This window comes from Astatotilapia calliptera, chromosome 3 (assembly GCF_964374335.1).
Source record: "Astatotilapia calliptera chromosome 3, fAstCal68.1, whole genome shotgun sequence".
NCBI classification, from domain to species: domain Eukaryota; kingdom Metazoa; phylum Chordata; class Actinopteri; order Cichliformes; family Cichlidae; genus Astatotilapia; species Astatotilapia calliptera.
In genome coordinates this window covers 36,994,249-37,022,141 of record NC_137424.1, presented here as the reverse complement: position 1 = coordinate 37,022,141, position 27,893 = coordinate 36,994,249, and the positions used below count along the sequence as shown (strand labels likewise).

General features: G+C 40.6%; 1 protein-coding gene across 22 annotated transcripts in view; it reads left to right on the top strand.

Moving 5' to 3' along the window:
• ptprda (protein tyrosine phosphatase receptor type Da) overlaps positions 1-27,893 on the top strand; it is a 406,188-nt gene that overhangs the window by 220,801 nt on the left and 157,494 nt on the right. For all 22 annotated transcript variants that reach the window (XM_026161910.2, XM_026161898.2, XM_026161908.2 and 19 more), the window contains exon 9: positions 20,305-20,342. The gene's annotated coding sequence lies outside the window, so the exon portion shown is untranslated. The remainder of the gene's footprint in view (positions 1-20,304; positions 20,343-27,893) is intronic.

Genomic DNA, 27,893 nt, shown 5'->3' with positions numbered 1-27,893 from the left:
CTTTACTGTGAACTACGGATGCTGTTATTTGAGCCCCATCCGTTTAGAGGTGAATACTGTTGAGCAACCGACAGAGAGGTCAAAAGGAGTACGCTGATTTCCTGCAACCCCTATGCCCGTATTGATAACTAACCTAAAATTTATTTGGCTGGTAACTGTGGTTGAGTGCTCTGAGAGCTATCGGGGTTTTGAATAGTGCATCCAATTGTTTTGACCAGAGATTGAAAGGCAGTTATCATTTCAATGCGGGCAATATGCTCAGAGGGGAAGGGACAAAGAGGTCAGCAGAAGTGGAGTAAGTGCTCCTTCGGGCACAAACACTGAAGGCCATTCAAAAGGCCTCAAAGAGACACTAGGGGAAATTGATTTCAGCTTTATTCCTGGTCAGATGCATGACTGTGCTGGTGCGTGACCCAGTGGTGGACCTGTCTGCTCAAATTAGGGAACCATTTGGAAGATATGGCCACATGTGAATGGCCAGTCACACTCTATGAATATTGTACGGCAATAGCATTATTTCACACATCAAAACATCCAGAGGTCACCCAGCACTTTTGTTATGCGAGCGATGATCTTTTTTGTCGGGGCAAACCCCATTTGCTAAAGTAGTTTGCGAGCAGTGCACTGTATGGCCTTCATTGGCAAAACTCAGCAGTGACGCTGTAAAATTTCTGGGGCACAAATTACATAAAGACATAAAAGCTTTTGCTATCCGGTGCATGCATTTTGACCAAAGTGGGACTGGCACATATTTTTCCCCCAAAAGATAAAGAGAGTGCTTAGAGCTCCCACCATCATTGCTCTAAATAAGACAAAAAAAAGCATGGACGTGCAGTCTAGACTACAGCCTGTCTGACAGTTTGACAGCAACTGAGTTGGCTTATTTTGAATTTCTGTTTTATTTGGTCAGATGCACTGCTGTGGGAAAAGTCTTGAGGCAACCCTTAGTTCTTTATATTTTTCTTCCAAGAGGTCAGACTTTCTTGTCATTTTTAACCTAGTGTTGAGCAATAGTTTTCCAGGATTTCTAAAGGTTTCTGTTGGACTTTGGTTGTTTTTTGACTCATTTTCAGTCCAATTCTTGCACCTGGCCACTGTCAGAGGAATGGGTTTTTTTTTTTTAAACCATTTAACACTACAAATGATCCGGCAATGAAGAGAGAAGTACTGTTGTCATTGTCTACAGCCATCTGTGAAACAAGGCGGAGGCTCTGCTCTTGAAAGCAGCTTCATTTTTCAGCATGACAATGATCCCAAACTCCCCGTCAATGCAGTAAAAGCATACCTGGATAGAAAAACACACAATGGTCGTAGATTGGCCTCCCCAAAAGGCAGCCAACATCCAAAGAAGAGCTTTGAATGTCCTTCAAGAAGCCTGGAGAACTTTTCCTGAAGACTACCTAAAGAAATCCCAAGAAAGTTTACCTAAGAGAGTTCAGGCTATGTCTGAGAATAAAACTGGTCATAACAAATATTGACTTTCAGGCTCATTTTTCAGACTCTGTTTTGCCTTTTATACACTATTTCCATATGTTTTTGGAGAAAAATCAATAAATCATTACTTCCAGCCTTTTCTTTAATCAATCAATGGACCTTTTTTGCTTTTCCCTATTTTCTGTCAATAATTAACAATAACTCATGTTTAAACATGGCCAAAGTTTCAAATAATGAGAACATAGCACGATAGCTTTTTAAAAAGTTCAAATGCTCACTGGGTCCATGTTCATAGACAGTAGTTACATTAGAAGCTGTTTGCATTAAAGATCTGATTTATCCTGGCCGTTAGAGTACGGCATCTGTAGCAGTTATGTTACAGTACCTTTGAGGTATTTTTTAAAATATGTACTTGTATTAAGGTGAATCCAAAGTGTGCATGTGCTGACATAACGGCGTGTTTGCAAATCCCATTGATGAAACGTCTTCGCTTCTTTCACTAGCAGCCATTCACCTAATCTTCTTTCTCATCAAGATAATTTTCCAGTCAATATGGTGCCCTGTGGGAGCTCTGTGCTTATAGCCACACACTGTGTATACACTGTACATGATTTATGCATGCTCTGCTGTTATGTTTGCCATGTTTACAGCTGTGCAGATCAGGTTCAGCTAAGTGCTCTTGTTTTTCTGCCCCTTCAGGCACCATGTTTATACATTACACCACACTATACGAAGCAGGACACGAGCACTGCAACAGAAAAGAGGGTTGTACCAGCCATCGCTATGTTGCTTCAACACCACGAACCTCGGGGCTTAGCTGGCTGCCAAGCTGCAATCACCCACAGAGCCGTGTGCTTATTTTCTCTGCCCTCTTCTTGACCATATGGAGCATAAGGGTCACAGGGACACTGTGTTTCACAGATTTGTCTCTGTGTGTGTGACAGAGTGTGTGCGTGTATACATGTTCTCGTGTATATGCCTGCTTGGAAAATGAGCCAAATCTGCTTGCTAGTATTTGTGGATTTGGCAGTAGGGTGCATTGATTTTGTCAGCATTTGCTTTTCCCTGCCAGCTAAGAATACTTTTATTAGCTCCACCAATATAGATGCAGAAAACGTCCATAGTCTTTTCACATTCTGCTGTGTTGGAACTAGCACTATGGCGGTGTTCTCAGTGCGCTGGGATTTCTTTTTTTTTCTCATTACATCTATAACCCAGAACTGCCAAGCGGGTATGAGCTGTTTCTATTCATGTGAACGACTGACTATTCCATCAAACAAGTGTTAGGAAAACCCCGGATGATAAATGTTAATGCCAAAGGTCAGACACACTCTAAAGGTGCAATATGATGAAGTATCTTTTACTGCGTTGCCAGCTGATACTGGGTCAGCTTGTCAGGAGCTGACATGGTAACATAGTAGCAACCTCTCATTTAATCACCGTATTAATTCACCCATCACAAAGCCCTAATGACACTGCTGCTGGCCGATTAATCTCTGAATTTGATTTAGCAAGTGTCCATTCATCATAACTGACTCTTTCAGTATGCAATCAATATGGCCCTTTTTGCACTTCGGTCACCTAGACCTCGAGAGGTACACAGTCACACTGTGGAGAGTGTTATGATAAAATAATGCTTGCCCCGGCCAAAGTGGAGAAGCATCGATCACATATGAGTGCATACATCCAAAGCGCTTTTTCCTCGGGTCCTACTGATGAGCCTCTTTGCACAAGAAGCAAAGGCCCAGTCATCAAAAGTCTCGTGAAGAGTAAACACGTGGCCGATTATTGCTTACAATAAATGGAAACTGTTAGTTAAGGAAACTTTACTGAGTGTTAAACAATTAAGTGATCAGTAATGATGTGCGTTTTTGCTTGATGTGCCTGACACATTTAGATGAAGGGAGTTCCAATCGGTACCAGTTTAACTATGGCAAAATTAATTTTTAGTAATTAGTAATAGATAACCCAATCAGAACAAATTAATGCGTGTCAGTCCCCAAACTACTGCAGTTGAGTAGAATAAAAGCAAATGAAAGCTTAACAGGAAGTGTGAGAGCTCTGGGAGGACACCAGCTTACTATGGAGGAGTTATTAGCTCTAAAATCGTGCTAAAGCTTTCGTTACTGATGTTAGCCTTTCCTCGGCCTCCCTGCCCACAAGTTGATCTTTACTGTTGGTCCTATGGTGTATACCAGCGGTCCCCAACCTTTTTTGCGCCACGGACCGGTTTATGCCTGACAATACTTTAAGGTGTCGCGGATAAATACAACAAAATAAAACTAGTACCGGTACCGAAAAAAAGAAGATTTATTCATAACACACGTGAAAAGACCCAGGAAAACTGAGTTAACGATAAAAACGATAACAAAATAACGCTGAAAAACGATAAAAACCCTGAAAACCAACCGGGCCGCGAGAGTTGAGGCTCAGGTGTGAAATACACCTCGGTACCAGTCCGAGGCCCGGGGGTTGGGGACTGCTGGTGTATACAATAGGCCAGTGTTTCCCAACCTTTTGGAGCCACGGCACATACTGAAAAAATCACACGGCACACCACCAAACAAAAATGTCACAAAAATGATATTGATCATTTTTCCCCGCACACTAGGCATAGGGGAATTGTCCCCCATATACCTGTTTTGGTTTCTTCTGACCACTACTCATATTTACTTAAACCAGGCCAAATTGTTCTGGTGTCAATGCCTAATTTAAAAAAAGATACTAAAAAAAAGAAAAGAAAGAACAGAACTTACCCATTTTTTGAGGTTCACAGCAGCCTGTGTAGGCTTTTCAGAACAACTTCTAAACATCTGTTTCTTTTTAATAGCTAGCTAATAAATGTTTATAGATGATTACACAGCGTTTGTTAACCATTTACAAGTTGTATTTGTTGCACCTCTAAACTGTTAACTAATGTTTAACTAAAGTTTAATTAACTACCAGTTTGCTGTTTATTAATATAATTATCTTTACAGTACATTATGAAGTGATGCTGAGCCTCACACCCCCCAGGTCCAGTAAAATCAGTAGTACATAAATAATAAGTCTTCATAGTTGCAGCTTACTTGCCTGCAGCTCCCTATTTACTCGTGTGCAATTGTTTTTATTCCCGTGTCTTGGAATAAGCTGTGTTGCTAGTGCACCTTGTCAGTATCCCTGCATGCTTGTGCTTGGACTCACACTGGCCCATACATACATGCAGCATCGAGCCGCCAGGCAAAGGCAGCTCTGCTCACTCAAGGGGAAAGTGAACAGCTGTGCCTGTGACAGCTGGAGCAGTCATGACATCCCTTCACCAAATATCAGGAATGGCTTTGGACACAATGGCGTATCAGCCGAGAGGGGTCCATTTACAACCTGGACGAGATGCCAAGGCTTTAGCCTGCGAGCAGGCTGAGCTCAGTTTTTCCGCCACGCATTTCCAGTGATAATGTGAGAAGTAATGAGTTTCTCCTTGGTCTGCAGCCCATATAATAGTCCCCCATTTGCTTCAAAACAAGCCCAATGGAGCAAATTAGATAATGTTGTGCCTGTGAAAAATGAGCTGAATGCTAATGTTTGTTTTTGGACGTCCAGTTTCAGTGATTCCTCATCTGATTCTCACCAGAATCTTTCCTTGCTTACGTTTTCCAAGTGTATCCTGAGCAACATGGAGGTAATTGACTCAGGAGGATGAGGGGGGGAAAAAAACCATCTGCCAGATGCCTTGAAAATAAGAACTGCACATTTAGAATTAAGTCTGTTTCATTAACTAACACGGGTGGCATGTCAATCATTTCGTCTTACCCTGGAGATACATTAAGAATGCAAAATGTTATCACGCATAAACACTTTCTCTAATCATCCCCAAGTTTGGGTTTTGTTTGAAATATTAAAAATGATGGATGTCTAAATGTGTTAGAACTAGCCGTAATTGTGGAGGCAGCATTAAAAAAAGAAATCTGTGTACTATGCAAATGAGCATAATCACCTTCAGCCCCTTTAGCACCAGACCAATTTTAATTACACCTTAATTTCATGTATAAATACCCCCAATTCAGGCAAGCTGCCGCAGTAAGCATCAGCAGAATAGACTGCGTGGGAGAACCATATAGGTACAGATAATTACAACTCACTGTTATGGACTCCTGATTATATGGGGTGGTGGCCAACATACTGTCTCCAAATAACACCAAATGAACTTTGTCGAGGTGGTAGATTGAAGTATATCACAGTTTTGGCAGCAGTGTCATGTTAACTGAATATCACTTCACAAATAGCGAGGGCAGTGTCTTTTTATCTCTACAATACAGCCCGGCCGGTCTGTTTGATGTTAATGCAAGATAACTAAGACTGCAGTCTTGCCACTCCATGCAGCCAAGAACATATGACTCCAGGTTATTTAAAATTAGAGTTAAGCTCAATCTTAGTACCAATTGATGGTACAGTAAGAAGGTAGCATGGAGGAGCTGTTAAATGTAGGTGGTCAAAAAAAAGTCAGTGCTCAGATACTAAGCAGTGCTGAAAATTAATCAGATTAGATACTCATTTGCAACAGTATTGTGTTGTGCGAGATGTGGTGCTATCTTTGCCTTCCCCACATCTCGCGCAACTTCACACAGTACCTCTGCAGACAGGGAGGGGCACCGCCATTGACATAGTTGACATCCATTACACTAAACACAGCTTCAGGAAGAAGCTCCCTTTTGACCATTTGAACACAGATGTTAACGTTAGCCGTATAACTATTAGCAAACTAGCCAATTGCAGGAGACCACAAACTAGTGTACTCCTAGTTCTGGTCCCAAGCCTGGAGAACTGGGCAAGTTGCGTCCGGAGGGACTTAACATTTTTGGAAAATCAAACATGTGCAAAAACGAGAACAAACCTCCTTTTCCCAGTATCTACATTAGCTAACTGTTAAGCTATCATTAACGTAGCAGCTAATAATCGCTAATAATAAAATGATAACCTTACTGTGTGAGCTGTATAATCTGTAACATTAATAGACGGTGGTTATTTAACTGGATAGCACACGTATTTCTGTCTAAAAAGTTTCTTTTAAAGTCCCAGTTTGAAGCTGGGAAAAGTCTAGCATCAACTGGGAGCATTCATGGTAGCCTACCGAACATTGCTACATTTTAAGGGGCTTTCTTTTTTCTTTTTTTCTTTTTGTATTACTTTAGCATAAAAATAGAATTGCCACTAATGGCATCGAGTTTGAAATTCTAGTACCGTGACCACCCTAGCCAGATTTTTTGGAAACTTTTTACGGGTTCACGTGTTTTTTTTTCATGTAAAATGGGGCCTGAATGTTGTCAAGTCTTTTTTAAGAGAGGTTGTGTAAAAAAAACAAACAGACTTATGTGGTTGTGAGTACATTTGAGCTTCCAATTAAGGGCAACTTGGCTACGACATTTCCAGGTTTTAATTAACTTGATAACATCAAGTGAGTTCACAGTTACCACATCCACATGTTTGGGTTTTCCTTATTTTCCCACATAAATGACAAACAAGTACACATGTTTATATCCTTTGGTACTGCACCTCACACATAAGCAACAGTGCTGGTGAAACGAGCCCACACCGACAGCAGACGCTACAGTCCGACTTAAGCAATCATTAAAGTTGGATGAGTGAATTTGCTCTATAAATAGAAGCTTTTCTCCCGCAGGGACTGATGATTGAGCATTGTTGAGAACATAGGCGCAGCTTGTTGCGGTCTCAGATGTTCCTTAACACTTGATTTCCTCAAGTTGCAGTTCCTTTTCGCCACATTATTGTGCTAATTATTTTTCGCCACTTGAGTGGCTCGCGGCTCTGACCGCACAACCTCAGCCCAACTCCTCCCAAGTGCGTGACACAAGGGTTTCTAAATATTATTGACTATTTTAAAATGCTTTATGACCGATGACGGAGCGTTTGCTTCTCTTAGCTTTTGCAGCCAAGTAAGATTTTCTTCTCACAGCGTTGATCTTCAGGTAATTTCATGTGTATATATATAAATTCAGCAAGTGTACTAGTAATTGTTGTAGACAGCAGCATACACTGACATACAGGCAGAACAGCGATGCAGTCTAAAAGAAGGGTGTCATTGTATTTCTTGTCATGCTGAATTTTTCGGCTCAATATTTTTTTTTTACATTTCCCTCAAAAGCTCAGACTTGCTGCCTGGGGTTGTTGCTTTCTGCCATAACATGAAATGGGTTTGTACTTTGTACACGTGCAAACCAATGTTACAGTTAGACTCTGAACTGGTTTTCATTTTCATGTTTTATGGAGAGACTTCTCTGTTTTGAGCTGACTGTAAAATCTTATGACTACAGTGTTCCAGATATGATCTTGGCATGGAAATTTACACTGAATCTGTCACTCTGCGCAATGATTCTGATCTCTCTCTCATGTCTCTTTTTTTAAAATCTTATAAGCAAGGTGGGGACAAGGATGGGGGAAATCAGCCGAGAGAGACCTTTTTTTTCCTGTAATGGTATTAAAAGAGAAAAATAAAACAACCAATGCATATTTCAAGTTCTTTTAGGGGAAAGGAAAAGTGCTGTCTGGCTGTTCTAAAATTTTAGCTTTGCCTACTGAGGTCAGGAGTTCCATGCTTGAATGCCCGTATTTGCATCTCTGACTCGGTCTGGCCCAGTGAGGAAGAATGAGCTGTTACGTCTCCTGTGATGTGCTGAAGTGAGAATGTACAACAACATTCACTGAACTGCACGCGCTCCACTGATCTCAGCGTGAAAGTATTTCGCTGCAGAAGGGGCATGCCTTCGCCCACAAAAACTATACATATGCAAAACGGCATGAAGATGTGGCCAGGCCTTAATGGGAGCACATGAATAACTCCATTGAGACAAGATAAGCAATATAGTCATGCAAATATGTCTTGACTTTATTTACGTTTTCAGTGTGGCAGTCCTTTCGTGCCTTTTGTGCCATTTATTTCGGTTACTTTTGGTCGTGTTCACGCTGATCGCCTTATCGCCACAGTTTTTCATCCCCCAATTATCATGCAGGATCATAACAACAATACTAACCACAGGCGTTTGTAGTGTCTGGGCAACATGACCCTTGTTTGTCATTCCCAAGCTACTACGCTCTCAATCCGTGCAGGCAAGGTGAAATCTGCACCACTTTCTCATATTTACATATGAACTAATGATTCCCCCGTGGGCTCACTGTGGCCTTCCAAATACTCTACATGGTGCAACCAAGGGTGATGTATGGTACTAGTGAGCAACTGAAGCTGGTGACTAACTCAGTATGATACATGGTTTCATAGCGTAATTGCAGCTCCCAGCTGAATAGGCCATAAGCCAACAGAGACCTACTGACCTTGGTGGAAGTTAAAATGGGCCCCATGCCTCTACATGACCCATTTTGTCACTGAAAATCTTTGTTGGGCATTGAAAAAAAACTCTGACAGGCTGTTGTGAATGGACCCATTTGCGCTCAGTTACTACATACTGTAGGGAGGGACGTCAGGAAAGCAGCTTGTGCAGCACAAGTGTAAAAAGAAGTAAGCAGTGCTTTACTAATGCCTAAATATGGCATCAAAAGAGCATCAAACATTATCAGCTTCTGTGGTCTCCATACAATCTATTAGTTCCAGGAAGCAACAATAAACAAACCACACGTCTGCCTAATTCAGCCGGCGCTGGTATATACCGTCCCACTTTATTAGACACACGTGGTGGAAATCTGCTCTGGTGGTGGTGCGCCACACAAAGATCTCGTCGAAGAATTATACGCCATCTTTCAAAAAGCCAGATGCTGCCCTCTTTGTTCTCTATCACCCGTCTTCCTACCCCGTCGACGCTAACAGCTGTTCCCTCAAACGGCAAAGGCAGGAAACGGATAATTGAAAATGTCGATCTCATTAATTATCATGGTGAAAGTTGAAGAAGCAGCTTTCATTTAGGGAATAAGTGGCTCATTCGGATTCAGACCTGAGTGCTTACAAAGCAAAATCATATTGTATGGCTTAAGGCACCAGTTATCAATGCTTTAACATCACATCAAGTATCTGTGTGTATGTTAGGGGGTTAGTCATACCTAGAGCGGTTCATCAAAAAAGCTTTTCAGTTCCCCTACAGGGTAGCTTATTTTGGGGTTTTAGGGCTTATTAACATCCAGCTGGTAAAAATACAGTACTGTGAAAAAAGCTGGAGCCACCCCTCATTTATTTATATACTCCAAAGATAACACAGCTTGACAGGAATACATTATATATATTTTTGCATCTACAAGTTTGTTTGCAAAGATCTATTAGCTGAAAACTTGGAATATCCTGACATGGTGTGCACTGTTTTCATTGAGGAAACTGGAGAAGTTGAGTACAAATGAAGAATGGATGGATTTGTGAATGCAAAAAGTACCATCGGGTTTTTATCCAACATGCAATCGCATCCAGAAAGAGTCTGAATGACAGCAGCTTCATTTGCACGGATGGCAATGATCCCAGACACACTGCTAATGCAATAAAAACGTACCTGGATAGAGAAATACTCAATGAAACACTTCTCAGTCATCGATTAGCCTCCCCATAGCCCAGACCTCAACATTATTGAAGCAGTGTGGGATCATCTTTAGAGAAGAAAAGGCAGCCAACATCCAAAGAATAGCGTTGAATGTCCTTCAGAAAGCCTGGAGAACTATTCCTGAAGACTACTTCAAGAAATTACAAGAATGCTTGTCTAAGAGAGTTCAGGCTGTGTTTGCGAATTAAGGTGGTCATACCAAATATTGACTTTCAAGGCTGTTAGAATTGCACAAATTCTGTTTTTTTATCACAAGATATTGAAGTGAGTCAATATAACATTTATTTAACCAGGTACTTCTTCAAGAGCACTTCTCACGTAGGGGTACCTAGGAAGAAATATCCAAAGTTACTCAGTAGTATGCATATAAAAGCACCTCAACACACCTAGTAAATTTGAGTTGAATTCTGCAGAGAGCATTTGTGGCAGCGTTATCACAGACAGACGCAAACTTCCACACAAGAAAACCACAAGATGCGACACAAATCAAACGTAAGCTAGTGTTCCTGTTGTAATAACAGCGGTGAACAACTTCACTTAATGTTAAAGACAAAACGAAAGCCTTTTATCTGAGCGCCGTATGCCTTATCTCTGAAATACAACTCGGCTGTCAAAACTTTTGAAAGTTTCTAGCAACTCAAAACAACAGCACGAAGCATTACTCACAAAGAGAGGAGGATTTCATAGAAATTTGGTGACTAAGTGGTGCAGATTACAGTTGCTTGCATGGCAGACTTAAAGCTCTCTTCCTGGTCCATTTAGAGAGGTGCCAGCCACTCTTGTACCTGTAACACACACTACAACTCCTAATTGATTTTACAAGGCAGCTTAGGCTCTAATTGCTGATTTGCCTGGGGAGATTCTTGATCCAAATGGCTTAGCAAGTTCTTTTGTGGCGTGCTGTTAGGAGATTTTCATTCATGGGAGAGTAGTTGGGACGGGGATTGAATGAATGCATCAAGAGGCAAGTTGTGTAGGGTAAACAGATGCATTCCACGTACCCTGCATCATTCATTCTATATCTTGTTTTAAAGTTATCTTTTTTCACTTTTTTTTCTTCCTTTTGGAGTGACAGCAAAATGTAAGACGACGATGGTGATGATGATAACTAGTGACTTTATTCCTGACTGCAAGATTAAGAGAGGAAGAAATCAGCGCATTCTGGTAAAGACATGCAAAAATGCTTTTAAGGATTACATTTCGCAAACTCTTCAAGGCAAATCTCCTTGAATCAGAAATTAATTGGCTCGAGTTTAGAGTAAATGTCCCTGTTTAAACACTGTTTTAACTTTTGACAGGGCAGATGAGTAACGGGATAACAATATTAAAAAGATCTGAGCGATACAGCACTTTGAATTCCAGAGTAATTGATTTAATTCCCTTCACTTAATCAGCAGCGAGGCACGCTAACAATAAAAAAAATTCGATTCTCTGCATGATCAAAACTTCTTATCTCTTGCTTCCTTTTGATACCCGGTGAAGCCTAAATCAAAACACATCAATAAATTGTTTTAATGGTCAATCGGCGCCACGCTAGCAAATGCATTAATCGGCATTAATCACTGCAGAAGGAAGTCTCATTCAAATTCACATTATTGAATGGCCATTAAGCTGATGCAGTTGGTTTTAACACCACTGCGTTAAAGCCAGTCACATGACGCTGCAGTAGCAAAGGGCAGTGGAGTCACGCGGCTTCAAGCACTGTAGCTAATCCATAGACAATGGGAAGAATGCTGACTTGGTGAGCAGATGCATTTGCCATTTTCACTTTTATGCTCCACTGGGTTTTTTTTTAAAGGTCCAGAGTTATCAGCATTACTGGACAGTGAGGCTTATTTTAGTGTAAGATTTCAAAAATGCAATAGCGCAAAAGGTCTGTGCCCCCCCTTTTTTCTTTTTTTGTTTAGAGCTACAGCAGCTTTTCAAGTTATGTGACATCACAGTTAAGGAATATATTTGGATCAAGTTAATCCAAAGTAGCTTATCCTACTATAATATTATTGGCATTCCTCTTAGGGTAGCATGGTGTTGCAGTGGTCATTTTGATTTCTTATGCATTGTGGATAATGTTCAGTTCTGGTGTTAATATTTAGTTAGGGTTTAGTCTAGTTAATATTATCTTCCATGCTGCCTTGTTTATGTGTCATTTTCCTGTCTAAGTCTGTCTTGTCCTATGTGTATACTTTTAGTTATGCCCGTGCCTTGTCCCCCTTATCTGTTCCAATGTTCCTCTCCTTGTGTTCCTTTCCATTCCCCCAAATCTTTTGTGTATTTCATGTCTGCGTGTTCCACGTCCTTTTGTTGTCATGCCTCTCTCTCTCCATGTGTCCTGTTTTATTTTGAAAGTCTTGTGTTTCCATGTTCAGTGTGTTTAGTTTCGCTTCCTCCATGGTGTCAGGTTTATTTGTGTCAGTTGTGTTTCCCAGGTGTTTCCACTTCCCTCATTACTCTTCTGTGTATTTAAGTCCTCTGTCTCCCTTTGTTTAGTGTTGGGTCGTTTGTTTGTTTTGCTACCTGTTCTGTGATTCTCGGCTCTTCGTGTCACAAATTTTATGCTTCTGATTGTCTCACGTCATGGTTTTCATGTTCTTGTTCAGGCCATGTTCATGTCTTAGTTTTAATGTTTTCGTTTGTCCCCAGTTCGCCTTGCCTTGTTTTTGCTATCAGCCTAATAAATGGCTTGCTTTTTATTACACCTTAGTTTTCTCTCTCCTGTGTCTGCTTTTGAGTCCACACCTCAGACACATTAGCCATCCCAGCCGTGACAGTCTGTGCCTCTGTGTTACCCCCGCAATAGCCTGGCAGCCAGTTTAGGGCATACCCTGTGTTTCCTTACAACATTTTGGGACCATATTATTTATATTTAAAACAAATAACTCATTTAAAGTTTTTCATATTTTTTTCCCATCCATCTGGCTCAGTTGCAGCAGGGGCCTCACGCAGATAAAACTAGTTTTACCCCGTTAGTTCTGCCCCGGTACACCCTTCCATTCATGTGCATTTTTATTAGCGATTATCTCTTATGCAGCCATTTTTATGCGTAACACCAGCTCAGGCTCAGAATACAGACATTAAGGTAATTTCCCGGCAAATGAAATTTTTGCAGTGATCTTTTGTGCATTTGGTTATACTCAATGCACTTCTTTTTCTTATATAGGATGCTTATTAGAAGGAAAAAAATCATAATGAGATCATATTAATGGACATTACAAGTAATTAGTCCAGTCAAGCAAATTATGAAACTAAAGGTCATTTTAATTTGCTCATTGGTTTTACTGACATTGATCGTTTACCTTTCAAAATAAAATGCATTTTCAAAGAAACTGCAAATATGAATGAGGAGAGTTTTAAGAAAGATTTAGTTGAACTTGCACGTACATATTTGTCACTCTTACTATAGTGTTACTACGTACTGTAAACTAATACTGCATAAAAATAAAGTGTGCATTACAATTCTAATATGATTCAGACATAATAATGTGCCACTGAGGCTTTAAGCACTATTCCAAATATATTCGCCACATCACAGGATCAGAAAACCATGCATTTAATATTTTAAAAACAAAGGTCCCCTTCGAAATCTCAAGGGTGTAGCATGTCTCTGATCAGCTCACATATCCTGCGTTGTTTTGGCCCTAACATCCAAATCTGCTCCTCAAACAGCCGAGAACTAAACAGTATGGGAATTTGATGGGAGTAATCTGACAGAATATATGCAGTTTCATAAGACTAGCCAGGCAGAAAATAGATTGGGGTGGGGTTATGATTTGGGGAGCGTTAGGGTGGGAGGGGTGGAGGTTACAGAGAAATAATGTGTCACTCACAGTGCTGAAACTGCTGCTGCTGGAACCGAGGCTGAGGCGTGACCGGCTGCCTGTCCCACGTGACAAAAATGTAGCATCTTCACCTTTCACCTCCAACTTAAATGTTCTTACAGCTAAAAAATAAAACAAAATATTTTTTTGTAAAATATATTTTGTCTCTAACACTGACGTAAGCACAGTGTGCGCTTTGACAGAAGAGCAGGGTAATTATTGAAACATATGGATGGCTGCCCCCCCTCTTGACCCCCTCGCTAATGATGCTTGGCTATTACAGAAGGGCATGGGAAGGACACTTCTGCCATTAACTGATGTATAGAACCACAAACCCGTGACTTTTTTTCTACACTTGTTGGCTACAGAGAAGCAGAACACTGACAAAAAAAGACACACGACCTTCTTTGCACTCAAAACCATTCATCAAAAAGGAAAGCAAACCTACGTACTGGATGTACAAACTTTCACTAAAAACCTGTCACTTGTGTTGCTTTTAACTAAAATCTTGCTTTTCATGTGGAAGTTTCACTCAGCTTCACTGTAGCATCAGTTAGTGTGTTTGTGCTTGTCCTGTTTAACATCTATAGATTAATAGCTCAATATTGCCACAGTCTGTGTACAACATGAATATGCAACGTGTATCCTCTACATTAATATATGCTGAAGAGTAGCTGTATTTTACCAGCCCTTGATAGACTAAGAAAGGTTTAAATAGGTTGCTCTCAGTGGATGCTGGTACTCCGGGTTTGAACTCAAAATTACAACAACTCCTTAATCTTTGCCACATCAAAGCCTTTGCATTGGCAGGAGATTCAATTTAACTCTAGACGACCCACTTCAACTCCATTAACTTTCTTTGCAGTGAAAGGGATCGGGGGAAGATGCCTCCTCATAATGTCAGCTCGCTTGGGGCATTTTTTTTTTCCAGCTTGGAAGCTGCAGCTCCCTCTCATGTTAATGGACCCAGCGATTACCCTCCGCAGTCCATGCAAAACATGCATACATCCCCCAGGTGCATCGCAGTGTGACCCAGCCAACTGGCGCTTTTGTTCATGCAGTCTCGTGGCTATGGGCAAAAGTGATGCTGCTACACAATGAACTAAAAGCTTTGGCGGACAGCAAGAGTCCCCAACACAATGGTTGAAGCTGGTCCAGAAACAGTGATTGGAAATAACTTCGCTCCTCCAGCTACATACAGGACTTATGTGTTTCAGCTAAAATGCAAAATGGATTCAGCATCAGCACCAGCTAGATATTTGTATAAGACCATTATTGAAATGGAAAGCAGATATGCGACACGATACTGTGCAAAAGTCTTGCCATTTTGATTCAGCCTAAAAAGAAGAGATGTTTTCCTAATGATACCATCTGAAATTGGTTCTTTGCTAAGTTGGGCATTATGCGTATAAAAAGACCGGTCCAGCCCTTGAGTTAAGTACTTTAAGCTTGAATGATTCATAGGTCAGTGTTAACTGGCTTGGCATCAAATAAATAAATGAATAATTAAGACATTTCTCTTACACTTATCAATTACAATAACTTGGCGAAAACTTTGTGGAAAAGCAGCTGATCAAAAGGTGGTTGTTGCTCAGTAGGTAGACCAGGTCATCTGCTAATCAGAAGGTTGATGGTTTGATCCCTGACTGCTCCAGCCTGCATGCAAAAGTGTCGTTGGGAAAGATATTGATCTCCAATGCTTCTAACATTTATCTGAATGTGAATGTTAGACGGAAAGCGGTCAGAAATAGAAGAAAATGTTTTGGTAAATGGGAAATCTGGTATTTTGAATGAAACGCTTTGAGTACTTGAGTAGAAAAGTGCCCTATATAAGAACCAGTCCATTTACTACATTACCAGCGTCCAAGAAAACACTCTTGGTGGCTCAGGATTGTGCACATTAACCCATTTAAAAAAACTCACCTTGAAAATACATTTTAAAAGTTTTCACTTTGACCATATTTGTGTCTGACACAATCTTGCTGCGCCGTTGATTTTATCTTCAGGCAGCGTAGAGCCGAGCAGAAGTCCAGCTGAGTGGGTGCGAGTTAGGAAAATGAAGGCCAGCGAGTGCATCTGTTCAGTAATTCTAAGAGACATTTTTCACTCCACTTGTGCCTATGGAGCACCTTAACATATTTCCCAACTGGCACATAGCATTCATCTTTGAGTGGTCCATAACAGCAGCAGAGTCATTTTCCCATCCGTTCCTCCCAGTTGCTAATTGTGATAGAAAAAAAAGGATTCAGCCATTCCATTTTTTTCCCCTAAACGACTATTGGACACCCGAGACCAGATGGTCTGTTTGTGAGTGTCACCGGCGGCCAGTTGTTACATTTGACAATTTTGGCTTATCTGGCAAGTATCAGTACAATTTTTGCCACCTTCAAGAAGGCGCAACTGGGGAAAAAATAGCGTTTGGATTGATTTCATCCCTCATTCGGTGCACAGCAAATATTTCTGACAAAGACATATGGTGGAGAGAAGTGCACAACAGCAGGCTGCCCAGCCTCTTGCCTGAGATGTTTTCGCTTGATAGTTTCCGGCAACATGCACATTTAGACAAGCTACGTATGCGGTGTTGGATGCAGGAAGGCAGGCAGGCACAAACACACACACAAACTGCTTGAGCCTGACATTGAGGAAAGTGATATATCTATGGAAACATAAACATCCCCCTTCATGGAATTCTCCCAAGAGGATTTTTTTCTCAAAGTATCATAATGTTTCCAAACGTAACTCACTGACTATTTTATGCTGATATTTCAAAATCGTACACATCAGCCTAAATGACGTCAACCTATTTGTCTCCACACAAAAACGCTATGCATGCCTGATGTTTGCTGTGCCATGTCAGGAAGTCCGTCTGTCTTCCGCTGAAGCAATCTTTGAGAAATAGAGTCTTTCACCTTCAGTCCATTTGGAATTGGCGGGTGGGGGGATACCGACCTGACGTTCAAAGTTGCTCGCTGATGCCGAGTCCCTGTCTGGGCTTTGGCAGCTGGACTGATAGCCGCTCCTTTGGAATGGCAGCTGTTGAAGGGCTTTTTAAATTGCACCCGGGTTGATGGGTGGCTGTCAGGAGGGCAATGGACGGAGAATTTCCAAGGAAAGGGAGGTGGGGGTCAGGGAGAAGAGGGTAGAGGGAGTGTGGAGCTCAGAGGATAGTGACCCTGACACTGAGATTTACACAAAAAAGAAAAAAGATCTCAAATCCTGGGCAAAAAAAAATGGCAGTATAAACCAAAGGCCGTGAAATAATGGTGTGAGGTGATGTTGCTGGAATAAATGGAGCACTAAGGTAATTTAGGTAGGCTGCACATCATCTCTGTTCATCAAGTGTAATATTCCCAGGCTGTTTACACACAGCAGGATAATATCACTTTCTTTCAGAGCTTAATCACCTGCCAGAGATACAAATGGAAAATGTCAAAGGACAGTGCTCTCATTTTCCTTTTCAGAGCGGCTCGCATTAGCTTTTGTGCCCATCAAGTCTTACAATTCCATTAATTACAAAAGCTTCGACATGTTTCCACTGGCTTCAGAATGAAATCATTGTGAACACACAATGGTATCTGAAATGAAGTGAAGTGAAAGCACTGTCTTTTGCCATTTACAGTGCAGTGGGAGAGCAGGTGTCATGTAATGGGAGTCTTTCAATCTCACTGGCTAATCTCGCCTTGCTGTGGCTGTGCTGTGCAACAGATGGTGTTTTAAGAAGGTCATCATGTCTGTCTCCCCTAGTTTCACTATTAGGGGATATTTAAGACATCATCGAGAATCTGTCAAAGTGCTGCCATACAGCAGCTAAATAAATACAACCGGTATTAGACAGCTTAGACGCTTTAGAGACCTCTGTGGAGTATTTAAGAATTGTACTGAGTGCACAACAAGAAGGAAGCTATTTAAATACTAAATACTAACTAAATAGTTCTCCCACATATACTTCTTAAGGTCTATTGTAGAATGACGAGCAGTAATATCTACCTTTGCAAAGACTATTAGTTTTGTTAGTAATTCCCAAAACCTCTTTATGGCTGTCAGCTCTCTCTATCAGTGTGTATTTAAATACTGCTTAACCTTTGCAGAAGTATAGCTGGACTTAAGCAAGTGCAGTGCAGAGTTAATGTAATTTCGATAAGGGCTTCTTATATTTTATATCACAACAGACAACGAAAACTTGAAGTAAATATTCTGTATTTTCTGCAATGTAACCCTTATTGTACCTTTAACCCCAAAAGTCAGACTTACACCTTCAAAAAGGATTATAAAGTGATATATAATAGTGTGCACAAGCAACCTGCTCCAGAAATACATCATTCGATCCAGTTTCTTTAGTTAAATTTATGAACAATGCCAAAGATAACTGTGTTTGACAGACATGATTGTATTTTTGCACCAACAAAGTGACTCTAAAGCAGATAAGCTTACCTAAGTGAGTTCAGACTTCTTAAATAACTCCAAATATTGACTTTCAAGCTTGTTAAAATGGGACAGTGTTTTTGCCTTATATACTCTATTATATATGTATGTTTGCATATTTGTCAATCAGTTCTTGCATCTGACTTCTGTTTTCCTAGCACACTATAAAAAAATGGGTGTGACTCAAGAATTTTACACTTCACTGTAAAAAAATTTCGCGCTGTCAAAAGGTTCTTATTTTGACAAAATTTAATCACTTTAGTACTCTAGAACTCAAAGTGGATCTCACTTACATATCAAAGATATATTTTGGATTTGCAGTTCTCCAAAATGCAGAGCACACTTCAGTCAGTGCATCTTTACAACTATCCTCTCATTGACGCATTCAATGGACATCTGTAAATTGTAGTTGTAAGAAGATAACCTTGATTACACTCTCTTCAAACAGACTCTGCACTAACTGGCCTCTGTTTTAATGAGGGAACTTTGCATCCTTCATCATTCCCAGTTTTCCATATGCTAAACGCATTCCAGTTCTGATTTATTTCACGTATTTCCTCACACTCTCACAATGTTCTGCAAACCCACACATTTCCTTCTATAAGGCTCTGATAGGAGGCTACCTGAGTGGCTGCATTCGTGGACCGAATTAGCCATAAATCTAAAAAGGGCAGCAGAACCTCTGACAGGTGGCTCTCTTATTGCCTGCTGATTGCTGGAGTGTACCTATTAATCATTTTCTGTATCCCCCACGGGTCAGGAAACATTTTTAGGTGAGGGATGGATCAGACACAATGGGACTACAGATTTTTCCCTGTCCTAAATCTGTTTTGATTTGCTCGTGCATCGTTTGCTTCACCCCAAATTATGCTTGCAACAGATTTTTTTCCCCCTACTGAAAGATATGACTGATGCTGAGAGCCATGTTGAAGAGAGATTAACATGAAATAGTTGGTGGGGTTTTTTAGGGATGTCAGCTTTTACACATGTAGCTCAGTATTAAGTTCATAGTAATTACAACAATGGTTTGCAGATGATTTTGTGTTTGGAAATGTAAAGGATTTGTCATGTCCCAGAAAACGACTGCCTGCTTTCAGTCCATTCACTGAATCCAGGCACGGCACCCATAAGCCCGAGCACAGCGCCATGATTACACACCAGAGAAATGGCAGCGTGCTGTACATCAAACTGTAGCCATTTAGTCTCAGTAACTCCATGATATAGCTCGCATATAAACTAGAAATAAATTCCCCTTCAGCATTTTGACAGCAGCTATTCAAACACTTAGCCCTCATGCTCTGCAGTCGTATCCCTTTGCCAGAATCAATTGTGCTGGCAACCATTGCCAAGCTGGAATTTTATCTCTCAGCTGGAAAAAAAAAGAGAGGAGGGGTGGAAGGGGGAACAGAGCATGGAGATATGCTGTTTATCAGTCACACCACTAATTTTCTCTCCCATCTCCCCCAGTTCCCTCTTTTTGAAAGTGAGCTTGGTAATAATCTACAAGACCTTGAGCGCCTCGTGCACACCGTCAGCCATGACACATCCCAATTTCTTTTTTTTTTTTTAAGTGTTATTTTTCTTTCTTTGGTCGATCCCTGACCTTTTGAGCACCTCCCACATTTAATTAGTACTAAACTAAAAAGCTGCTCAGCACCCCTCCTCACTCTCCTTCCTCTTCTCTTGTCCTCGTGACTCTTTTTTTTTTTGGTGGCTCCATGGGAAATATACCGCATTCACGCCGTGATTGAATATCGGCGGTGAAGAAGGGGTTTTTGTAACGGCGTGGAAAATTACAAGGGTTTAAGTGTCAGACACATATGCCTGCCAAATGTAATCAGTGTGTAATAAATGTTTGCCCTTTACACTATAAAAGCAATGGCAGGACTGAATTAGTTCAGCTCAAGGCTGCACATCATTGCGTTGCCGTAGCTCTGATTAAAATTATTTCCCCGACAACAAGACCTGCTGTCTTCACCAGTTCCCTTTCTTGAAACTTCTCCCAAAATGACATTAACCTTTGTTTTTTATCATAATTGCTTTCATGATGACATGAACATACCGTAATCTAACATGCTTTTCCTTGTTGTGTTGTTGTCCTGCAGCTCTTGAACTCTTTGGAAGTTTGCTTGAGTGCTGAAAGGTAAGCTGCTAAAGTCCATTCACATGCAAGACTCATTGAATAAATAACAAAAATAGGCTCATTTCATTTTAAATTCAGTTTCCTTCTCTGCTCATTCCTAGAACTGTGCTAACGTTGGTTTCAGTGGAAGCACAGAGGTTAGAGAGCAAAAGGCCTCTCGCTCTTTTCTCCCCGCTGTTTAATTAGCGTGGTTTGAAAAATCAGGGTGCCGCTTATGCAATCGCAAATCCTGCCCAGCCAACAAAAAAACATTAAAAACTTGTTTTTAACCACGTCTGGCAGAGATAAATGGCACGCCTCGCCCGTCTTCTCTGCTACCCGTGCAATATTGCATTGTGGGAAGACATGTGGAGTGGCAGAAATCTAAGTGGGCATGTGGGTCGTTCGATAATGACAAATCTATGTGGGCATTTTCTGTTTTGTTTGCAAAAAGAACTAGAAGTGCTTGTCTTTGCATTGTGTGCATGCTTTGATATGTTGACAAGACTCAGTGAGTGCACTGTGCACAGGTAAAAATACACTTCTCTTATTAACCTCAACCACATAGCTGCGCTGCATTAAAAAGAAGGAGCGAATATTTCCTAATTGAAATGCTCTATTCATTTGCTCTGGCTCGCCCGGATGAGATTCTAGGGCTTGGTTAGTTCAATAGATGGGAAAGACTCGGAGAATGATGTATTACATTCTGCTGCTTGATGAGAGAATGCCGAAGATTTCATTAAATGAAGGATTTTTGGGTGGCTGCAAGAAGAGTGGCACAATCGTTAAACAACCTCTTCATCCATGAAAGGCACGATGAATAGATATGTTCCACTAAAATACAGTATGGAAAATACATGCAGTACTGTGCACAAGTCTTGAGCCACCCCTCATTTCTTTTTATTCGGCTATCAAAATGAGAAATAGGTGCAATCGGTGAAATGGTAATACAGTATATAAGGCAAAAGCAGAGTTTGGGCTATTCTAACGAGCTTGAAAGTCACTATTTGGTTTGACCACCTCTCTTACTCAAGCTTTCTTCTAATATCCTTTGGTAGCCTTCAGGAATAGTTCTCCGGGCTTCTTGAAAGACTTTCAAAGCTCTTCTTTGGATGCTGTCTGCCTTTTCTGTTTTCTGCTAAGCCCTATTTAAGCCTATTTGCCACATAAGAACTCGAAAAACGTATCCGTGCCTTCATCACTTCTAGACTGGACTATTGCAACTCTCTCTGCAATTAGTCCAAAATGCAGCAGCACGTCTCTTAACTGGCACCAGAAGGCATAAGCACATCACCCCTGTCCCCACTAACTTACACTAGCTTCCTGTCAAATATCGCATTGATTTCAAAATCCTTCTGCTCACTTTTAAAATTCTAAGTAATCTGGCCCCTAGCTACTTAACTGATCTCCTTGATCTGTGCAACCCAACGATAGCACTGAGATCCTCCAGCCAACTGCTCCTAATCCAACGAAGGTCTGGTTTAAAAACCAGAGGTGACCGTGCTTTGGCCATTGCTTCCACTCTGGAATAATCTCCCAGTCGACATCGGAATCAATTCAGTCTTTCAAATCACACTTAAAAAATACCTGTTCAACTTAGCTTTTGAAGCAAATTAGTTTGACTTTCATTCGGCCTACACTACACCATGTAAATGTAATTTTAATTATAATTGTACTATTATTATACCGCATTGCGGTTTTATTGTGAAGCACTTTGATGTACGCCAGTCTTTTAAATGTGCTATAGAAATAAACTTTGACTTGACTTGAAGATGATCCCACACTGTTGAGGTCTGGACTTAGAGGAGGCCAATCCACGACTGATCGGACAGTTTCCAGTTTCCTCAAAAGACACAACATACACCATGTCGAGATAGCCCAAGTTTTCAGTTAATAGCTCTTTGCAAATTGAGTTGTTGGCGCAAAAATACTTACCTTCAGAAAGCCTGGATAACTAGAACGAGAAAGTCTGGCCCCTTGGAAGCAAAGTTTGAGGGGTGATTCATCTTATTCAAGCACTACTTATCCAGGCAGCAAGCATTATTGTGACTCGCAGTGTGAAAGGTTATGTTTCAAGCTTAAATCACAAAGTCGGGTTGGAACAAAGATCGGAGACTCCACAGATCTGTCCAGTGTGCCGAGGTAAAAATATTTTTAGATAGAGATTGCTCTCAATTGCCACTGGTGAAATTACCAGATAGAGGTTAAACACGATGTTAACATGAATTACCTGCAAGCAAATACAGCATCCATAAAAGTTTGAACTGATTAGGCTGAACGTAATCAAAGCATCTAGCCCAAACAGGGAAATGCACTGTAGGTCTGCGAGCCATTAAGATGACCTAATGCAGTTTAATACAAGAGTTTTCCATCCTTGAGGATAAACAGTAAGATGAGATCATTTTTTATTTTCTCTGTAACAATACACAGTAATGAAGTAATCAAGCATTGTCAGAAAGTACTGTATTTTTATTTATCTCAATCAAATAATGTTTAAAGGGATTTTTCCCACTATATTACACAAACTCTACATTTAATATGCATCCATACTTACAATAGTTAATAAACAAAAAAAACAATACTGAAATCAGCCTTAGTTTAAATCTTAAAGTTTGAAACTTAATGCCACTAGGATCTCAAACTCTTTTATAACATGCAGGGAAAAAAGCACACACTTCACTTATAGGATACTTTAGCAGTAATTACTGGAGCCCTTTGTTGCTGTGTCGTGTTTCACTGGATCATAGTAAGGGAGCAGTTTGTAGCAGTGGGGGCATAATTAGTGATAGGCTTTGGACATGTCATACTCTGTTAGTCAGCCTCGCTTTAATTCCTTTGTCTCCTCTCTGCTCCGAGCGTTTATTCAGGTTGTGTGCCTTTACACAGGCATCACAGTGCATGAGCATGCTTAATGTATCTAGTAAAGGTTTGTTTTGCCTTATATAAGTCCTGGCCACATTTTTAGGTACACCTGTTCAACAGCTTGTCAGTGCAAATATCTAATCAAACAGTCACATGTTAGCAACTCAGTGTATTTAGACATGTGGCCATGGTTTAGATCAGGGGTGTCCAACTCGAGGCCTCAAGGACCGGTGTCCTGCAGGGTATAGATGTGTTTTTGATCCAACACAGCTGATTTAAATGGCTAAATGATCTCCTCAACATGTCTTGAAGTTCTCCAGAGGCCTGGTAATAAATTAATCATTTGATTCAGGTGTGTTGACCCAGGGTGCGATCTAAAAGGACATTGGCCGTTGAGGCCTGGAGTTGGACACCCCTGGTCTAGATAACCTGCTGAAGTTCAAACTGAGCATGAGAATGAGAGATGTAAGGTGATTTAAGTGACTTTGAATGTGCCATGGATGTTGGTGCCAGATGGGGTAGTCTGAGTGTTTCACAAACATCTCTAGGGTTTTAAAAAAGTGTCTTGATGATGATGTAGAAATAAATACGTGTTGCAACCACGGTATGCAGAAGAGCATCTTGTGATGGAATCCTATAGAGCAACATACTCTTATGTTGAAAGGGCTAAAACAGGAAATAGTTCCTGAAGGTGGGGCGCTACAGAGTTGTTGTCTGGAGTGAGTAATAAGAGTTTTGCTGTTCGGCAATAAAGCCAACTTGGTGTTGAATCTGCCATCACAGAAGACCACACCAGGTAGCCACTCATGTCATCTAAGATAAGGAGCCGAGGATCAAATTTGCACAGGCTTACCTTAACTGGACAATAAAAGATTGACTCCTCAGATCAGGCAACGTTTTTCCAGAGTTTCTGCTACAACAGTTGGATGGTAGGATCAGAATTTGATGTAAACAACGTGAAAGCTTGGATCCATCTTGCCTTGTGGCAACAGTTCAGGCTGGTGGTGGTGGTGTAATGATGTTGGGGATATTTGCTTGGCACACTTTGGCCCCCTTTTTAGTACCACTTGAGCAGTGTTTAAATTCTACAGCCGACCTGATTATCGTTGCCTTTATGATCACAGTGTACCTATCTTGTGATGGCTACTTCCAGCTGGACAATGTGCCATTTCACAAAGCTCTAATAATCTCAAAGTGGTTTCTTGAACATGACAGCGACTGTTCTCAAACGGCCTCCGCAGTCACAAGATCTCAATCCAAATAGAGCATTTTGGGATGTAGTGGCACAGGAGATTCACATCATGGATATACGGCCAATAAATCTGCAGCAAATGTGTGATGCTATCATGTTAATATGGACCAAAAAATCTCTGAGGAATGTTTCCAGCACCTTGTTGAATCTGTCTCCCAAATAATTAAACGAGCTTTGAAAGCAAAACCAGCACTAGGGCGGTCTAATATTTTGGCTGGCGAGTGTATTGTGTTGTCAGTTCAGAAAATAGAATTTATCTGTATGAACATTTGCTAATATATGCTCATGTTTGTCTTTCTTGTGTCTGCGCCTGTCTGTACTAATATACCTGTGCAAGTGCCCCTTTGATTTCCAGCTGAACAAAAGAAAAACAAATCATTCAATTCTAGCCAAGTCCTACAAGCTAGAAAGGCTTCAGTATTCAGCTGGCTCATGAAGCTCACTTTGTCTATAATTAGAGGAAACCTTTTGGGGCTTTTCATTTTCCTTTTTAAGTAGATCCCAGTAGCAATGAAATGCATAAAAAATGATATTGCATGATGCCAAAAGGTAGACTGGTGATTACAGTCAAAGGCCATTTTTTTTGGGCATGTGTCTATGCGTGGAGTTTGCAGAGTGGTTTCTCAACCTAGGCTGATGATGTGAGGGGTGGATGAAAGCTGCTTTGAGGATACAGTATACGGCTGGGAGGAAAAGCTTTTCCTTCACTCCCTTCCATTGCCTTTTCTCCAATTTTCCCTTTCTCCTTCATCCCCCTCCTTCATTTCCCTTCTTTCTGCCCTGTTTCATTCTCCTGCCACTCTACCCTTCCTATCTCTTCTCGCCTGCCTCTCCCCTCCCTCTGTTGTTTCCCTATCCAATTTTCCCCATACATCCAGTCCACTCTCTGTGTAGCCTCTTTCCCCTGCCACAGCTGTCTTCATACCTGCACTCATCTGTAACTGCTCTGCTCTGTGTGCTCCCTCTTTGGCTCTTTTTTTCCCACCATTAATTCCTGACCCCACTTTCCCCCATATGATGTTGGCAGCAGTTAAGGACACTGTTCGCAAATTGATGATTAGACACATTTTCAGGAAGTGAAGATTACACAGTTCCATAATGGGTTTGTTTTTGGTTTTTTCCTGTTGCAAAAATTCACTTTGCACTTTGTGTAGTTAGTGTGGGATTGTTGCTTTAAACCTACAAGTCATTTTAAGATGTAGATTTATAAATGTGGAACATGGGGTGCAGGTGCATGCCCAGAGCCATTTTAAGGAATGCTCCTGAAGCTGTAACACATGGCACCTATGCAAAATTACAATCCACGTGCTTCTGTTCCTTCATCACGCTATATTAGCTTTACAGACGGAAAGAGAGGGGAAAAAAGCAGCGTCCCTCGAGGTGAACCTTAAACTTCCAAGGTGAGAGAACATACAGATTTTTACTCTCTGCTCTGGTTAACTGAAATGAATTACTCGGATAACTGTGTTAGGTGATGAAGAAGTAAATGCACTTAAACGAATTAGTTTTGGTGCATTGCAGCACGTGTGTATTCTTATTGAACAAATCTGGGTTTAAAGCACCTGGAATTCATGCGTAGCTATACTGATATTATTGTTTAGCACAAATGTCATGTAAAAAAAAAAAAAGATTGCATTGGTATTACTCTAGACCTTTATACTTTTCCATTAACCATCATCACAAGGCAGGCTTGTGGCTTATTCAGACTACAGATACACATCAAAGTCCAGTGTTTGCACAAAGCTTTCTTGTTGCCGACTATCTTAAGTAGGACTAATTTTCTCTGTATTCGGGGTAAATTAGGAATGCTTTCAAACTAACAAATATGGCTGACTGAGATAAAGCTCCACGCTGCCAGGCTGGGCTCACTCCAGAGGAAGGAAAAAGAAAACATGTCTGGTGAAAGAAACATTTAGAAGTACATTTTAAATTCACTATTTAGCAAAAAAAACAAAACATGGCAAACCAAAATATGCCTTTTTATTCGGGTGTCTATGGCAAATGACAAATTATGCTTCTTGCTCCCTCTTTGTGTTAGTCGTAGACAGGTGTCTTTGATCCTTAACACTGAACAACAGCAAAAAGCACTTAGGGTACAAAGTAAGAAGTTTCCCTTTTAAATTGCAGGAAAGTACAGGCAGGTGCATTTGCTACATTTTAACAGTATTTTCTTTTCAGTCTGCCCACTGCAACAACAGTTTCTACTGTCAGTTATTTGTTTGCCGCGTTGTTTTGCTGTTCCTGCTGTAATTTTCATAAATGGTTTATTATTGTAAAAATGCATGTGCACGTCTTTGCTCATGCACAATACACGTTAAGTTTGTTTTCATGTCTGTTATCGCGTCATAGTTCATGTTGAACTATGACGCGATAACAGCTGATCACTCTTAATTCATTATCCCATAAAAATTTATAGTAGCTTGGCGTCAGTATTATTTCCTCAAAGACATCAGCATTTACATTACTGTGCACTGTATTCACAAAGAAGTGTCTTTTACTGTTTACAATTCCCAGTATTTTTACAGTAGTGGTTTTTTAGTGTAGTAGTAGTAATCGGAGATGGGAAGTAACGCGTAATCCGATTACTATTGTTTTCAAGTAACGAGTTACTATTGCAAAAAAGGATTTAGATTACTGTTACTTTCCCTTAAACATGCTGCGTTACTGTGTTACTAAACCGTGATTTTAGTAACGCACGTCATTACGACCTCCGTGGCAGCAACAGACATGTGTGGATCAACAGTGGATAATATGGAGCGCGGGAGAGAGTACGACCATGCAGCGTTTAAAGCTTGGAAGTATTCACATTACTTTGAGTTTGATTCTGTAAAAAGTGACAAAAACATTAGCGTCCGCTGTACACTCTGCGTGGGAAGAAAACTTCCTTCTGCAGTGAAAAATTAAGCTTCGAATCTGAGCAAGCACGGGAATGACCTCTGCGGCACCGGGCAAACCTCCCCCGGCCCCACTTCTGCTAAACAGATGACAATAGATTTAAGAGCGACAGGACTTAGTGCCGCAGAATCTTTGATTGTATTTATCTTTTGCTGCGTTTTACTTGCATCTATTTGAAAGAGTGAGTGTAAACACAAACTTATTTTATTTTATGTGCTGGAATATGCTGAAAATAGGTTTAAATGTTAAACAAATTTCTTCCAGTCAGAGAATGTTGCATATAATTTAATTTTTGCTTGATGCAACGTGCATAAAGTTAAAAGATTAAAACTAATTTAAAACTAATGATTACATTTTATATGATGCATTATGCAGAAAAAATGGAATGGGGTGAAAGGTCTATTGCTTTATTACCTATTCAGGTTGTGTATCCTTTTTTTAAAAAGTAACTAAGTAATAAAGTAACTAATTACTTTTGAAAATAAGTAATTAGTAAAGTAATGGGATTACCTTTTTCAGAGCTAATTAGTAATTAGTAACTAATTACTTTTTCAAGTAACTTG